General features: G+C 33.8%; 1 protein-coding gene across 8 annotated transcripts in view; it reads left to right on the top strand.

Moving 5' to 3' along the window:
* Positions 1–16,276, top strand: part of LOC143229002 (rho guanine nucleotide exchange factor 25-like) — a 76,346-nt gene that overhangs the window by 21,121 nt on the left and 38,949 nt on the right. For 2 of the 8 annotated variants that reach the window (XM_076460607.1, XM_076460604.1), the window contains exon 1: positions 10,957–11,418. The exons of 3 other annotated variants lie outside the window; for them this stretch is intronic. The gene's annotated coding sequence lies outside the window, so the exon portion shown is untranslated. Of the gene's footprint in view, positions 1–10,955; positions 11,419–12,030; positions 12,205–16,276 lie in introns of those variants that run through there. 3 more of the 8 variants (XM_076460610.1, XM_076460605.1, XM_076460608.1) reach the window with 3 other exon arrangements.

Raw genomic sequence — 16,276 nt, 5'->3', positions numbered from 1 at the left:
CTAAGAAACTCAAACCAAAAATTATCAATAGAAGAAATAACATTTATTTCATCCAACAGTGCAGAAAAAAAACAAAACTGATCGCGAATTTTGTGGAGATAAAACTATCCAAGAATTTTAACCAGTATACAAACATTATCCATAATTTACAGAAAAATGTATATTCTGATACAAAATGCTACATATGGTATATGAATAGCCGTGGATTTGAAAAGGGTTGTTGTAACTAAAGAGTATAAATGGTGTCCAGCCCTCACATATAATTTATTTAAGGTTCAACAGACACGACGATGCATTTTCCATGATAATAAGAAAACCTATACAGGAGGAAGAGAAAGGTTATCGATAATTCCTGACTCTCACAGATCCTCACCAAAGAATCTAAATCCTGATCCATAGAAAGAACGAGAGAGATACGTTAAAATGTAGTAGGAGTTGTAGTTTTGTGTGAAATGCTTAAAGTTTTCCAAATTAGGAAAAATAAATCACACCTTTCCAAATGGTACCCAGTTGTGCAGAAACACTTAAATCATACTTTTACCTAAAGAGGAACATTATTAGTATTATAACATTTTTTTTTGTCTATTATCGCTGTAGAGCCCGGCGTGGCCAAGCGTGTTAAGGCGTGCGACTCTTAATCCGAGGGTCGCGGGTTCGCATCCCCGTCGCGCCAAACATGCTCGCCCTTTCAACCGTGGGGGCGATATAATGTGACGGTAAATCCCACTATTCGTTTGTAAAAAAGTAGCGCAAGAGTTGGCGGTGGGTGGTGATGACTAGCTGCCTTCCCTCTAGTCTTACACTGCTAAATTAGGGACGGCTAGCACAGATAGCCCTCGAGTAGCTTTGTGCGAAATTTCAAAAAACAAACAAAAACAAAAACAATGATCGCTGTCACAATAAACTTTGGCTAAAGAGGGTGCTGTTAACGTACGAGAGCGTAATTGGTGTTGCGATTAGAACGTGTTGACTATAGAAGAAAGACACCATTAACGCTCATATAAGATCTATGTGACCAGTAAAGACAATGTGTAAAAATTGCTTTTTGGCTAAAGAAGATGTGAACGTTTTAAATAAAGGTTTTTTTCTGACAAAAATGTGTTCTCCTGTTAGCACTATAATAAAAGCTTTGAAGCTAAACAGGGCACTATTAGCTCTGTAACGAGAGCTGTTTAGAATCAATTTGGTACTATTAACGCTAAAACAAGAAAAACTTTAAGGATAAAGGAGGAAATATTTGCACTGTAACAGAACTTTCTGACTAAAGATTATAATATAAGCACTGTATCATGAGTTTGGGGTTTGAAGTAGGTGCTATCAGCTCTATAATAAAAGTTTTGGAATAATGTTACACTGTTTGTGCTCTAACATGTAAATTATGACTCTAGGACCTCTAGTACAATAATCATACCGTCTAACAAGTAACATTTGCATGCATATAGAAACTTCTACCTTCCACTCAACACTACAAATCCTCTGGAAACGCAAATAATAAAACTGATACCTTTTCTTCGAGTTCTTCACTCGTCATTTAAAACACAGCACTAACTGAAGTTATCAGTGTGACAGTTAGTTGGATTTGGAAGTATTACATAACCAAAGTGGCAACACTACATTTAAATGTTTATCTTAGTATACGACATCTTTTGCTGGCTATGAAGGAAGAACATAAACTGAAATCTGTTTGGCAAGTAGATTATAAATATTATGTTGTCATGGCAATGTAGTAAGAAGGTTGCATTCTTAAATAAAGAGGAATCTTATTTGAGTTGGGCCAGAGAGTTTTATTAACCCTTGCTGACGAAAGGTTGAAAACGAAAGCTGAAATAGAGAATAATATTTTAAAGTCGACAAATAACTTTGTAGATTATATATATATGTGATTAAACTGACCAAATATTATTCTATACCATATTGTGAGAGAGATATTGAATAAATTGGCTACGTCGCTGTGAATACTCTTAATTCATTTAAACTTAAAAAGTTCCATGTCAAAACAATTATTATTTTTCTTTGTTCTCAAAAATTTAAGCTTCGTAACTTGTATGCTGATTCAAAATTTGAGGTTTTATATGTTTTTCTTTTTAATCAGAAATGAAAACATATATTCTTCTTACAACAACAACAAAATTCATTTAAAATTAACCACATGAATTATTCTGCATAGTTCTAGCAATATTAAAGCAATTTAAACATGGTATACTTTCAGGAAGTTTGTTGGATTTTTGAATTTCGCGCAAAGCTACACGAGGGTTATCTGCGCTAGCCGTCTTTAATTTGGCAGTGTAAGACTATAGGGAAGGCAGCTAGTCATCACCACCCACCGCCAACTCTTGGGCTACTCTTTTTTCAGCGACTAGCAGGATTGACCGTCACATTATAATGCCTCCACGGCTGAAAGGGCAAGCATCTTTAGGTGACGTGGACTCGAACCCGTGACCCTCGGATTAAGAGTCGAGTGTCTTAACCACTTGGCCAAGCTGAGCCTCTTTCAAGAAGTAAAAGCATCTTAAGTTTAAAGACAGTTAGAGGGTTCTTGAAATTTGCCGATTCTAAATAAAATTTGTTTCATATTTTCACTAATTTTGGTTTTTCAGCATACAGACTATAAAATGTCCAAGAATATATGAGATTTATTGAAGATACTTAATTATAGTTGTATTATCAAACAAGTTTACAAAATAAACACTTTAGTAAATAACTTTGATAATACAGATTTAAATATCAGGTGGTAGTAGTTCACATATTTTAGACTATTCATTTCATTTCACCAGAACATGGTCTGGCATGTGGAAACGCAATATTGTTAAAGCATACCTAACACGTCGCAACGAGCAACTGCGTGGACTCTCTGAACTTTGGTCGACAAAACCGACTAGTTAGTAGCTGTTGTGTTTGAAAATTTTGGTAAGGCCTGAATGACTTCCTATGCGTGAGAGTTGGCTAACTTCCAGAATTAAAGTGTAATCCCCCTAATTTTGAAGAATAAGTGGAAAGACAGTCACTAAGCAGCTCTTCACCGTTACTTGGATTTTTAAACTGAATGATGTAATTGACTGTCATTTTTATAACGTGCCCACAGCTGAAAGTATAAAATGTGCTTAGTGATATTACGCCTCGAATCTCGGATCCTGTGATTTGTATCCTGACTCGCTGACGTACTCAGAACGTTTAGATTTGAAATACTGTTTCTTTGTTTTTATGAATTTCGCACAAGGCTACTCGAGGGATATCTGCGCTAGCCGTCCCAAATTTAAGACTAGAGGGAAGGCCGCTAGTAACCACCACCCACCGCCAACTCTTGGGCTACTCTTTTACCAACGAATAGTGGGATTGACCGTAACTTATAACGCCCCCACGGCTGGGAGGACGAGCATGTTTGGCGTGACGGGGATGCGAACCCGCGACCCTCGGATTACGAGTCGCACGCCTTAACACGCTTGGCCATGCCGGGTCCGAACTGGGTGCTATTTGAAAGTTAAAGACGTTAAAAACTATAATATTGTGGATTTTTGAAAGTTATTTCAATTGTTATTTTATTTTTAAAAATTAAAGTTGAATAGCAAAAAATAACTAGATTTAGTAAGATTGTGGACTAAAATAGTAGATATAAGTTTCTTACCTAGATTTTAGTAATATAACGTTAGATTAGGCTTAGTAGGAGTAACGGTTCTTTAGGCTTAATTATAACTCAACTTGCAGGGAGATTGTAAGAAATTAAATACATACTTGTATTTAATAAATATAGTCTAAAACTAGATAATTGTCAAATTTAGTATCAACGACAGGCTACTGGTATTTAAACACAGTATCGAGTGTTTAATTTAATTATACAAATAACACAATGGTTAAGACTAGTTTCAAAGTTATGAGTTTCCAGTTTGTTAGGTTTTATAGGTGCAACGAATGAGTCTTATTTGGGAACTCTGGACAACTATGCGCTTTTAAGGAAGATTGTGGTGAGGCTATTCGATATATAGAGTTTGCAGGTTGAAAAAGTTGGAGGCCACCCTAGTTAAAGTTGAAGAAATAGATAAAGAGAAGTATCAGTTATGAGAAATGACAGCAGGATTTCAAGATGAGCTTAAGCTTTTACATGCAATTGAGGAATCAGCTAAGATTAACAATTACATTCAGGAAGTTAGAAATGGTAGTATTAGGGTTAAAGTAGTGAACTTAATTGTATTCTAATGAGAAAGTATTGGGGGGACGGAAAGCAAATGGAATAGAAAAGGATATGAATTATGAACTTAAAGAGGTTATAGGTGATTCCTTGACACGACATGTGGGTAGAATAGTTTACGGGGCAAACAGGGAGCAATGAGTTAGATTACTCTATATTGAGGCACAGGTGAAAGACATAATTGACAGAGCAAGAGATATAATGAAGAGGCTTGGCAACAATGTGGTTTTTATTGTGTAAGCAGAGGCTAGAAGAGTAAGTAAGAATAGCTAATTTAATAAGTAAAAGAGGTTGATAAAAACATTTAAAGATAAAAGCCATAAATTAAATGTATCAGGGGTACTGCCAAGAATTAATTGTGGAGATGAAATTTTGAGTAGGTCACTAGGGTTAAATGCTAGGCTGAGCAGGTTAATTGTTTGGACTTGTGGGATCAGTTCAGCGGTAGGAGGGAACCTTTTGGAATGGATTGTTTACACTTAAGTAGGAAAAAGTCTGGCATGTTTTAAAGGGCTATTAACTCGGCTGAATAGTGGTGGGGAAAAATAAACTAAACGAAACAAAATTCAGGTTAGTAGAAATGTCAGCAGAGAAAATTAGTATAAGCATAGTTATAACATTAGGCTTAATTGTTACTATTGTAATGCTAGAAATATAAGAAATGAAATAGATTAATTTAAGGCACTGATAGAAATAAAATATTTTGATATAATAGAAACAACTGAAAGATGATTAAATGTGCATGACTTTCATGACAGAAATTTCTTTGTAATACATGGTTATAGGTTATTTAATTGGAACAGAATAGTAAATACAGGGGTCAAACAGAAAATTAGAACATCGAAAAGAATGTATGAACACATTAAAATTAACAGTTAGGATTTTTAAAGTATATTATGGGTAAACAAAATGTCATTATGGGGATAGGGCCTTTGAGGGATGATAAAGAAAGGCTTATATTTGATGATTAAGGAACGGCTAGTTTATCAAATTATGCTTTTTTTCAGTTTTTGCTGATGACGACTTAAGCAATATTCTTCATCATAAACAACTGATAGATGAAAACAAAGTTGAAAAGACAATTGTATAAATTCTGTGCTTGTTAAAATTAAATTGGAAAGTTTAAAATATGATAAGACTCCAGGGCTAGATAATATTTCTCCTCGGGTTTTAAAAGAGGTAAAATATTGGATATGTTAGCCACTTGCCATAATGAGCAGTGGATAAGTACCAACAGATTGGAAATTAGCTAATGTCACTTCTATTTTTAAGGGAAGTAATAGAAATTGTCTCAGTAATTTTGGGTCTTATATCAGTTGTGAGAAAAGTTTCGAAAAGTCTGCTAAAAGATACTTCAGAATTTTATCGAATAGTCAACATGGTTTTACTAAAGGGAAATATTGCCTTACAAATATATTGACATACTTTGAAAATGTTGCTGCTTATGTAGATAAAGATAAGAGTGTAGATTTTGATGTATCTGGATTTTCAGAAATCATTTGACAAAGTGCCACATAAAAGACTTGTACAGAAACTTATTTCTATAGATGTGACAGATAAATTAACTAATTGGATAGAAGATCGACTTGATGGTTGTTGTAAATGGATTTCAGCCAAACTGGATAAATGTTGCAACTGGTATACATCAGAGCTCAGCCTTAAGACCATTGCTCTTTCTGATTTACATTAATGACATAGATGAAAGAATGATTAATAAGCTACTTAAAACTGCTGATGATATCGAGTGTGTGTTTATGTGTGTTTTCTTATAGCAAAGCCACGTCGGGCTATCTGCTCAGCCCACCGAGGGGGAATCGAACTCCTGATTGTAGCGTTGTAAATCCGAAGACATACCGCTGTACTAGCGGGGGGTATGATATCGAGATCTTGCTTTCACTTTTTCACTATTCACTTTCCTCTGTGAAGAGGATGTTGCTGCTTTACAAAAATATTTAGATGATTTAATGAGTTGGGCAATAAATAGCAGATGGGTTATCAAAATTTGTATAGTGTGAATGGAAGTAACTTTAACAATGTCGTGAAGGAACAGGATCTTGTTGTAATGGTTGATCAGTCTTTTAAGCCTTCCAAGCAGTGTGCTGTTGCTAGTAGTAGGGCAAATAGGATTTTAGGTTATATCTAGAGAAATATTGAATATAAGTCTACAGATGTTATGATTACATTATATAATTCACTGGCCGTGCCACATTTTCATTCTTATCAGCGATAATTACGGAACTAGGAGACACAAAAATAGATATATAAATGATAAGGGCTTGTTTTAATTTTTTTACTTAGTAGTCTTAGTTTAACTTATAGGATGGGACAGCCAAGATGGACCAGCAGGTCTCTTGTTGTCCCTAAACATTATGTTATCATTTGAACGTCATATTTACGATTTCATTTATCGCCAGCTCTTGTACTATTCTTGACACTGCAGACCTGGCGTGATCTGGTGGTTATGGCACTAAACCTCAATCTTCGGGCCTCAAGTTCGAATCTCCTGGTTTAGAATATGTAGCCTTGGAAGGGTTAGATTGTGACTCTCAATCCAACTGTTCGCTGATAAAATAATAACACGAAAGTTAGCAGTTGGTTGTGTTACTAGCTGCCTTCCCTCTAAACTCTAAGAGGGAGCTAGTGCAGATAGCTTTGCGTGAATTTAACAAACCAAACGAAACTTTTACACTGTAAATAGATTTGACCGTCACACTTATAACTTCAAGCAATGTCTGTGTAAATATCATTCCAGCTGGAAATTAAAGTTATGATAAAAGAGTTTGTTTTGTGTATTTTTCGTATCGTAAAGCCACATCGGACTATCTACTGTGTTCACCGATGGGAACCGAACTCCTGAATTTATCACTGTAATTCCAAAGAATTACCACTTCCCCACCCTGGTCAATAACAAAATAAGCTGAAACTGAAAATAAATTAATATTTTTTTTTTTTTTCTTTACATTCTACAAAAACGTTTGGCTTTTCTGTTTCCACAAACGCAGCACAGAGTTTGGAGATTATTAAAATGAACACTAATTTTATATACTAAAACGACTTCTTTTATATCAAAAGTATATCGTAGTGATAGAAAAATAACGATAAAAGGTTAATTTTTCAGACTTTTAATTTTCTGCAACACTAGATTATTCTATGCTTTTATTTTTCCCATCTACCTCTGATAAGAAACCTCATAACGTGTTTACCAGTTAAAAACCAAAACTGTAATTCCACACACTAGAGAAATCACTTGCTCTTAAATTCTCATCAGACCAATAACGCCAGTAGAACAAACACATTTCTTGAAGAGCGCGTTACAACTTATTGTTTAAGGCTAAAGAGCAGTTGAAAACTAAATAGCTATCGCAACGATGCATTGTCAAAAGTTTTGGCGTTATTATTTTATTGTTATTTTCGCAATGTGTTCACAATTCAGTCGACTTTTCAAACTTAAAACAAAACTATCCTGCTTCCAGTAAAAACAAGTTAGGTATGAAATTAATATTTGTTAATTTAAGGTTGACTTCTGTCCGATATGTTTGTGCACGAGCCTGGTCAATTGGAGGGAGAGGAGAAAAAGCATTTGGCCTGGACCTCGAGCTCAAAGAGGGCCTTAAATTTAGACATGTGTAATTTCTTGCATTTGCTAAGTTTCGCGAGCTGTTTTTATGTGCCTCTCAATCAGACCAAAATGTGAAGCACTTATCTGAGAGCTGGAAATTATATATACAAATGAAATATTAAAATTATGGTTCACTTTTCGTGTGGACTAATGAATGTCTTATTTTGTTTTCATGCGTCTTAGTTTTCTTAAACTTTATAGCCAGGGGCTTCAAAAGATAGAAGTGGCCCGGGCCTCTCTAAATTTCTGAGAGGGCCTGTGCATAATTAAGTGGAATGTGGATAAAACGGTTAATCCTGTCCAGGTATGCATGCGTATCCTGAATCACCATGGAAACATTGATACAGAAGTTTCTAGATAGAATCGACTTAATTGTTCTGCCTTACGTGTGTCGTGTTTTCCACAAAATGGTAATTCTCCGAATTTACAATGCTAAAATCAGGGGTTCGATTCCCCTCGTGGACTCAGCAGATAGCCTAATGTGGCTTGCTATAAGAAAATACACCTACGCACACTCCACACAATGGAGGGTTTGCTTGAACACGTTGTTTAATAAACAGCTTTCTAAAAGCTGTTCGTGATTTTATGTAGGACACGCCCAACTTCTGTAAACAACTGAGATGCTACAATGTTCGAAACAAGTTCTGTTGTATTTTTTTACGGTTAAAGCTGGCCTGTTTTACTGGAAATCTTTGCTGGAGAATTTTTTATGCACTGTTCCTTATTAAGAACTTGATGAGTAGGGCACTCGACTCAAAAATTGCGAGTCGTGAAATCGAAACTCTTCCTGAACATGGCAATCCTTTTCAGCAGTGAAAGGGTTATAATGTTTCAGTCAATTCCAATGTTTTTTGGGAAAAGAATAACTCAAGGGTTGGCAGTAGGTGGTTCGATTAGTTGCCTTCCCTCTAGTCTGTCTCGAAAAAAATTAGGGACGACTAGGGTGGATAGCTTCAGAGTAACTATGCACAAAATTTAACAAACTAAGAAAAAAAACACTTTTTAAACAACCGCCCACACACTTGTTATTGTTGGTGGACTGTCATTGGTGTTTTGTTGTGTTTTACCTTACTGAAGTACGCTGTCATTGGTGTTTTGTTGTATTTTACCTTACTGAAGTACGCTGTCATTGTTGTTTTGTTGTATTTTACCTCACTGAAGTACGCTGTCATTGGTGTTTTGTTGTGTTTTACCTCACTAAAGTACGCTGTCATTGGTGTTTTGTTGTGTTTTATCTCACTGAAGTACGCTGTCATTGGTGTTTTGTTGTGTTTTATCTCACTGAAGTACGCTGTCATTGATGTTTTGTTGTATTTTATCTTACTGAAGTACGCTGTCATTGGTGTTTTGTTGTATTTTACCTTACTGAAGTACGCTGTCATTGGTGTTTTGTTGTATTTTATCTTACTGAAGTACGCTGTCATTGGTGTTTTGTTGTATTTTATCTTACTGAAGTACGCTGTCATTGGTGTTTTGTTGTGTTTTACCTCACTGAAGTACGCTGTCATTGGTGTTTTGTTGTGTTTTACCTCACTGAAGTACGCTGTCATTGGTGTTTTGTTGTGTTTTACCTCACTGAAGTACGCTGTCATTGGTGTTTTGTTGTGTTTTACCTCACTGAAGTACGCTGTCATTGGTGTTTTGTTCTGTTTTATCTCACTGAAGTACGCTGTCATTGATGTTTTGTTGTATTTTATCTTACTGAAGTACGCTGTCATTGGTGTTTTGTTGTATTTTACCTTACTGAAGTACGCTGTCATTGGTGTTTTGTTGTATTTTACCTTACTGAAGTACGCTGTCATTGGTGTTTTGTTCTGTTTTATCTCACTGAAGTACGCTGTCATTGATGTTTTGTTGTATTTTATCTTACTGAAGTACGCTGTCATTGGTGTTTTGTTGTGTTTTACCTTACTGAAGTACGCTGTCATTGGTGTTTTGTTGTATTTTACCTTACTGAAGTACGCTGTCATTGGTGTTTTGTTGTGTTTTACCTCACTGAAGTACGCTGTCATTGGTGTTTTGCTGTATTTTACATCATTAAGAGTGTTATTATCGATGCCCACTTGTGCGAAATTTATATTTTGTGTTAATAACGGCTTATAGATAATCTGGAACATGGAATTGGGCTTAAACACCCACATTAATCTAATGTATCTCGTTGCAAGTGTTCATTCTGTACACTAAACTTCTTTGACGAACAACGTACGTATATTGTCATATACATTCTGCTTGTATTATTATTTCGTTCGTGAATAATTCTGAATATTTTAATGTGCAGTTTCAACTTACAGTGTGATCATATCGTTGTTTGTAATTTTGTATGTCTATTTCATCAGTATGTGTCAGTCAGAACATGTGCATTTTATCTTCAGTTTCAAAGAGCTGACAGTATAAACAATTTTACTTGGTGTAAACTGTTTATTCTACCTTGGCAGAAATTAATATTTTTTCTTTACTATTCACTTCTTTTTTAAATTCTGCATTTTAACAATTTTGGAAATAAAAAGGTATAAATTACGTGTTTAGGGAAGCACGCTATGATCTTACAACAATAAAGAAGTAAACAATGAGTTATAAACACAATGATATTTACTATGGAAATAAATACAGTAAGTATCAGTGTGCCTATAAAGTATTGTTTGTTTACTTATTACAAGAAGAGGCATAAGTGTTTATGTGCCTCTCAATCAGACCAAAATTTGAAGCACTTATCTCAGAGTTATAAATTATTGTTTGTTAACTTATTACTAGAACAGGCATAAGTTGTTTTGTTTTCTTACAGTCGCATTTTATATTATTAGTTGGTTTATAAGAAATTCATTGTTTCTGTAACGTTTTTAAAATATGTTTTGAAAGGAGTTTTAGTAGGATAACCTATAAGTTAACCCCCTGACACACCACATTTCTGAATGGAATAGAAGTGTAAATTTACAGAGTCACCATGAGGTACAAACGTTGCTTTTAATAATTCTTTTAGGGGCGCATGTATTCTAGTTGCTTTGTGCTATGAAATTCCAAACAACCATCTAAATCTTTTTAAGCTCGTTATGTCACGCAGAAAGTTTCTGATTTCCCACGCTAGAACATTATGTGATCAATTTTGTTTATGCTATCACAGATTGGAAAATGTATACAACATTAGGAGGAGAAACGCCCACGAGCTAGTTAGGTTCTGTCGCCTCAGTGAAAGGCAAGTAGAGATCTGCTTGCTAAATCCTTGCTCAGAAAAATCACATTTTATTCTCAAGATGGTTTCAACAATCGATACCTCTTTAAGATGACTGCAGTGAGCCCGCCTTGCTGCACGCTTGTAATCGGGCACTAGCGCCAGGCCTGACGTTCCTCGCCGATCGATTGGAGAAGCCAGGTTTTAAAGTAGAGAGAGAAGGTAAATGAGAGAGAGAGAGAGAAAGATAGCGCTAGATAGAGCTGCAATGCGAATTGTGTTTCCTCTCAGACCCGCAGTCATCACTAGTGGATTTCGATGGCTGGGTTTCAAGACTACTAGGGCGACAGAACAGCGACAAAGACAGGGTTTTTTACTGAGAGAAAACTAAAGAAAATGAATGTTTGATATTACTTCAACGTCAACATAATTTGACTTCTGATGTAAGAGGTAGGTTAATCAGGACGTCCGCAACATTTAAAGTATTGTGGTGTTAATTTGTAAATTAAACAAAGTTTTGCTTGCATCTCTTGGTGGAAATGTTATTGTTTCTAATTTTATTTTCTCTAATGAGTCTATGGGAAGAACGTGTTTTTTGTCAATTAAATTTCACAAAAAATCGCAATATTTAACATATTAAAATTATGTTAGGTTTAAACATTCATATTAAGAATGGCATGTTTTAATTGTTTTTCACGGAAAATTGGGATACCATTTATAGGAATAGTGAGTTTCGAAATAGTTTGTATCATATATTACACCATGAAAGAGGAATCGTTCAGAAGGGATTATATTTTCATATCGTTTTCAATCAATGGATATTTTCTAATTCTTGTTGAGATTAATATATTTACTAAGCGTTTAGTTGTTGTTTTTTAATCTTTGCAAGTAGTTCTTACTTTATTAAAAACTTAACAGGTTTATATGTAATATTAAATAAATTTTGATATCTATTAAAGTAACTTTACCGTTTTGCGTGTGCCCGATACGACATTATGAACTGTTAATTGAACAAATACGACTGCATTTGTTTTTTGTTTTTTCACTTTTTTGGTACCAAAGGCCGGCTGGCTGCTTCTCTCAACTGACGCGGACGACTAAAATACAAGTATAACGAAAATACGTTAATTGCATACGAATGTCTTGTCCGTTTTTGTTCGTTTTCCTGAAATCCTACCGAATAGCAAGGTGGTTGTGACGGACATGTGATTGAGAAACGATGAAACAAAGAGATTTGTAAGATAATACTTAATAATATAAATGACATTATAACTGTTTCCTTATAGAAATGTACGTAACATTTTACGTGACAAAAATGATCAATATTGTAGTTATACGGTAGATACACAGATAGCGAGTATATTTAACAATAATATGTTTCGTAAATAAACTGCAAGAGGGAGGTATAATAATATAACATAATAACAGCATTGACATGATTTATGAGAGGGGCAAAGATAGTACTCAAAACTAAAGTTATGGTAGCAATAAGGGTAACAACATATTTTATATGTAAAAAGATTTATAAGGAGGGTACGTAGCCCTAATACTATTTTTATGGTGTTTAAGAAAATAACAATGATTATAGGAGGCAATAAAATACCATTACAGTTTTTTTTTTAATTCTTAATAGGATGATAAGTGAAAATAAATTACACCATTCTTGTGATTTTTAGAGTCTCATAACGAACATACCTGATAATTGGAAACTTTATTGTTATGGTTCTAAGAGTCTGATAAGGACTATACTTGACAAATAAGAACATTATTCTTGTGATATTTAGAATCTAATAAGAACTATTTTGACAATTATAATATTATTCTTGTGATATTTAGAATCTAATAAGAACTATTTTGACAATTATAATAACTATTCTTGTGATATTTACTGTCTGATAAGAACTGTACTTGAGAATTAGAAACACCAGTCTTGTGATATTTAAAGTCTGATAAGGACTACACTTGACAAATAAGAACATTATTCTTGTGATAATTGGAATCTAATAAGAAGTATATTTGATATTAAAAACATTATTCTTGTGATATTTAGAATCTAATAAGAACTATACTTGAAATTAAAAACATTTTTATGATATTTAGAATCTGATAAGGTCTGTACTTGACAATTAAAAACATTAGATTTGTGATATTTGGAGTCTGATAAGGATTATACTTGAGAATTAAAAACAGTATTCTTGTGATATTTAGAGTCTTATAAGGACTATACTTGACAATTAAAAACACTATTTTTGCGTTATTTAGAGTCTCATAAATACTATACTCGAAAATTAAAAACAGTATTCTTGTGATATTTAGAGTCTTATAAGGACTATAATTGACAATTAAAAACATTAGTCTCGTCATATATAAATTATGATGGAAACTACATTTGAAATAAAAACATCAGTCTCGTGATATTTAGAATCTCATAAGAACTGAACTACACTTGAAAATTAAAACATTATTCTTGTGATATTTAGAGTCGGGTTAGGAATATACTTGAGAATTAGAAATATTTTTGTGATATTTAGAGTGTGATAAGAACTGTACTTAACAATTAAAACATTATTCTTGTGATATTTAGAATCTCATAAGAACTATATTTGAAATTAGAAACATTATTCCTGTGATATTTAGATTCTGGTATGGACTATACTTAACAATTGGAAACATTAGCCTTGTGATATATAGAGATTGATAAGGACTGTACCTTATCATAAGGAACATTATTTTCTAGAGTTTTAAGAGACTGATAACGATTATATCTGACAATTAGAAAGATTATCCCTATCATTTTAAGAGTGTCATAAGGACTATACCACACATTTAAATACATTATTATAGTGATTCTTAGAGTCGGATAAGGACTATACTTGACCACTAAAAACATTATTATTGTGATATTTAAAGTCTGATAACGACTATATTCCACAATTAAAAACATTGGCCTTGTAATGTTTAAAGTTTGATAAGGGCTATACTTGACAATTAAAACATTATTATTTCGATTTTAGAGTCGGATAACGACTAAACTTCACAATTAAAAAACATTATTCTTGCGATATTTAGTTTCTGATTAGGACTGTATATGAGAAATAAAAACAATATTCTTCTGATATTTAGAATAAGATAAGAAGTATATTTGAAATTAAAAAGGTTATTCTTGTAATATTTAGCGTGTGATAAGGACTATACTTGACATTTAAAAACATTAGTGTTGTGATATTTAGAGTCTGATAAGGACTATACCTTACAATAAGGAACATTGTTTCTTAGAATTTTAAGAGTCTGATAAGAGTTATATCTGGCATTTAGAAACATTATCCCTATCCTATCCTATCCTGAGAAGGTGAATAGGATTATACCGTTCATTTAAATACATTATTATAGTGATACTTAGGGTCGGATAAGGACTATACTTCACAATTAAAAAATATTACACTTGTGATATTTAGAGACTCATATGAACTATACTTGAAAATTAAAAACATTGTTCTTGTGATATTTAGAATCTCATAACAACTATCCTTGACATTTTAAACATCAGTCTCGTGATATTTGAAGTCTGAGAAGTATTTTTCTTGACAATTAAAAATATCAGCATTGTGATATTTAGATTTTGATAAGGACTATCATTGACAATTAAATACCTTAGTGTTATGATAATTACAGCGTGATAAGAGCTATGCTTGACCATTAAAAACATTATTTTTGCGGTATTTAGAGTCTGATAAGGGCTATATTTGACAATTAAAAACATTTGTCTTTTGCTATTTAGAGTCTCATAAGCACAAAGCTACACAATAGTCTATCTGTGCTCTGCTGACCAAGGGTTTCGAAACCCACCTTTTTTCGTAGTGTGAGTACGCAGACATACTACCTCTATGTCTCTGGGAGGCTTAAATTAGAGACGGCTAGCGCAGACAATCTTCGAGTAGGTTTGCACGAAATTTATCAAAGAAACAAATATACACTTATATGTAAAGACCAATATTTATTTTTACAAAAACGGACAAAATAGTTTTAAATTTTGATGTGTTGAATAATAATATTCTTATTAAAACATTTGAATATTGTTTTTTATTATCTGGTGATACGCTGCAATACTTTTCTTTTTTATTGGGCAACTGTTATTCGCCGCCAGAGGTAGGAAAGAAAGTCAACCTAATTTTTACACATAAACAAGATAACTTAAAAAAAGAGACTCATAAACGTTATTCACTGGATCAGCAGCGAAATCTATTAAACAATGTATCCTTCCGAAGTTAAAAAGAGTTTTCATTATATGTATGTGGTATATGTTTCAAAGAACAAACTAAACTTTTAAGCAAAAATCTGAAGAGCGAATATTACATTTAGAAAAATAATCCAGATTTTGACCTTACTAGGGTGAGAGTTGATCCTGTGGTAGAGCTCTGTATGTAGGGAGTGACGAATGGTGTTCGTATCCCTGTGATATCACAAAGCTCCCCCCCACTTTAAGCGTAGCATTCGCGATTTAGATTTTTGTTTCAAAGAACAAACTAAACTTTGAAGCAAAAAACTAAATCGCGAATGTTATGACACATTTAGAAAAACAATCCAGGCTTTGACCTTATTAGAGCGAAAGTTAACCCCCTTGATTTCGGGACTGACCAACGGTGTTCGAATCCCTGTGATATCACAACACTCCCCCTAACTTTAAGCTATAGGTCAGTTACAAAAGTAAGAGTCAATTCCTTAGTAAGGATGGTGAATGATACGCGGCTGTTGACTGGTTGCCTACTCTCTCTTCTCCAGCTCCCCGCTAGTACAGCGGTAAGTCTGCGGATTTACATCGCTAAAATCAAGGACTCGATTCCCTTTGATGGGCTCAGCAGGTAGCCCGATGTGGCTTTGCTATAAAAAAAAACACACACACAAACACACTCTTCAACAGGTCAAAATCGGAGACGGTAGCTTTAATATCTTCATCATAAACACAAATACGTTTTTGCTAAGATGTTTAACCTCTCATAACTGATCTGCTAATCACTCGAATTTATCTGGTACTCGCTCAGGTCTTCTGTTTATTTGGCCAAAGCGTCCTTTTCCTGTTGTATACAAAAATATATTTGCGGACAACCTTAAGTCATCTTTAACTTGATAATTATGATTAGGAAGAACATAAAGCATTAAGAATGTGGAACAAATATATTTTAATCAAGGAACGCGGAAACAATTTCAGAAAATAAATATTAAAAGAAAAGCACATTAACTTCGTGAAAGTGCTGATTCGTCTATTATTTAAGCATCTGAAGAAATTTTTTACTTAACAGCTTCATTCAGG

Source organism: Tachypleus tridentatus, chromosome 10 (assembly GCF_004210375.1).
Source record: "Tachypleus tridentatus isolate NWPU-2018 chromosome 10, ASM421037v1, whole genome shotgun sequence".
Classification (NCBI taxonomy): Eukaryota; Metazoa; Arthropoda; class Merostomata; order Xiphosura; family Limulidae; genus Tachypleus; species Tachypleus tridentatus.
This window is presented reverse-complemented; position numbering and strand designations above follow the sequence as displayed.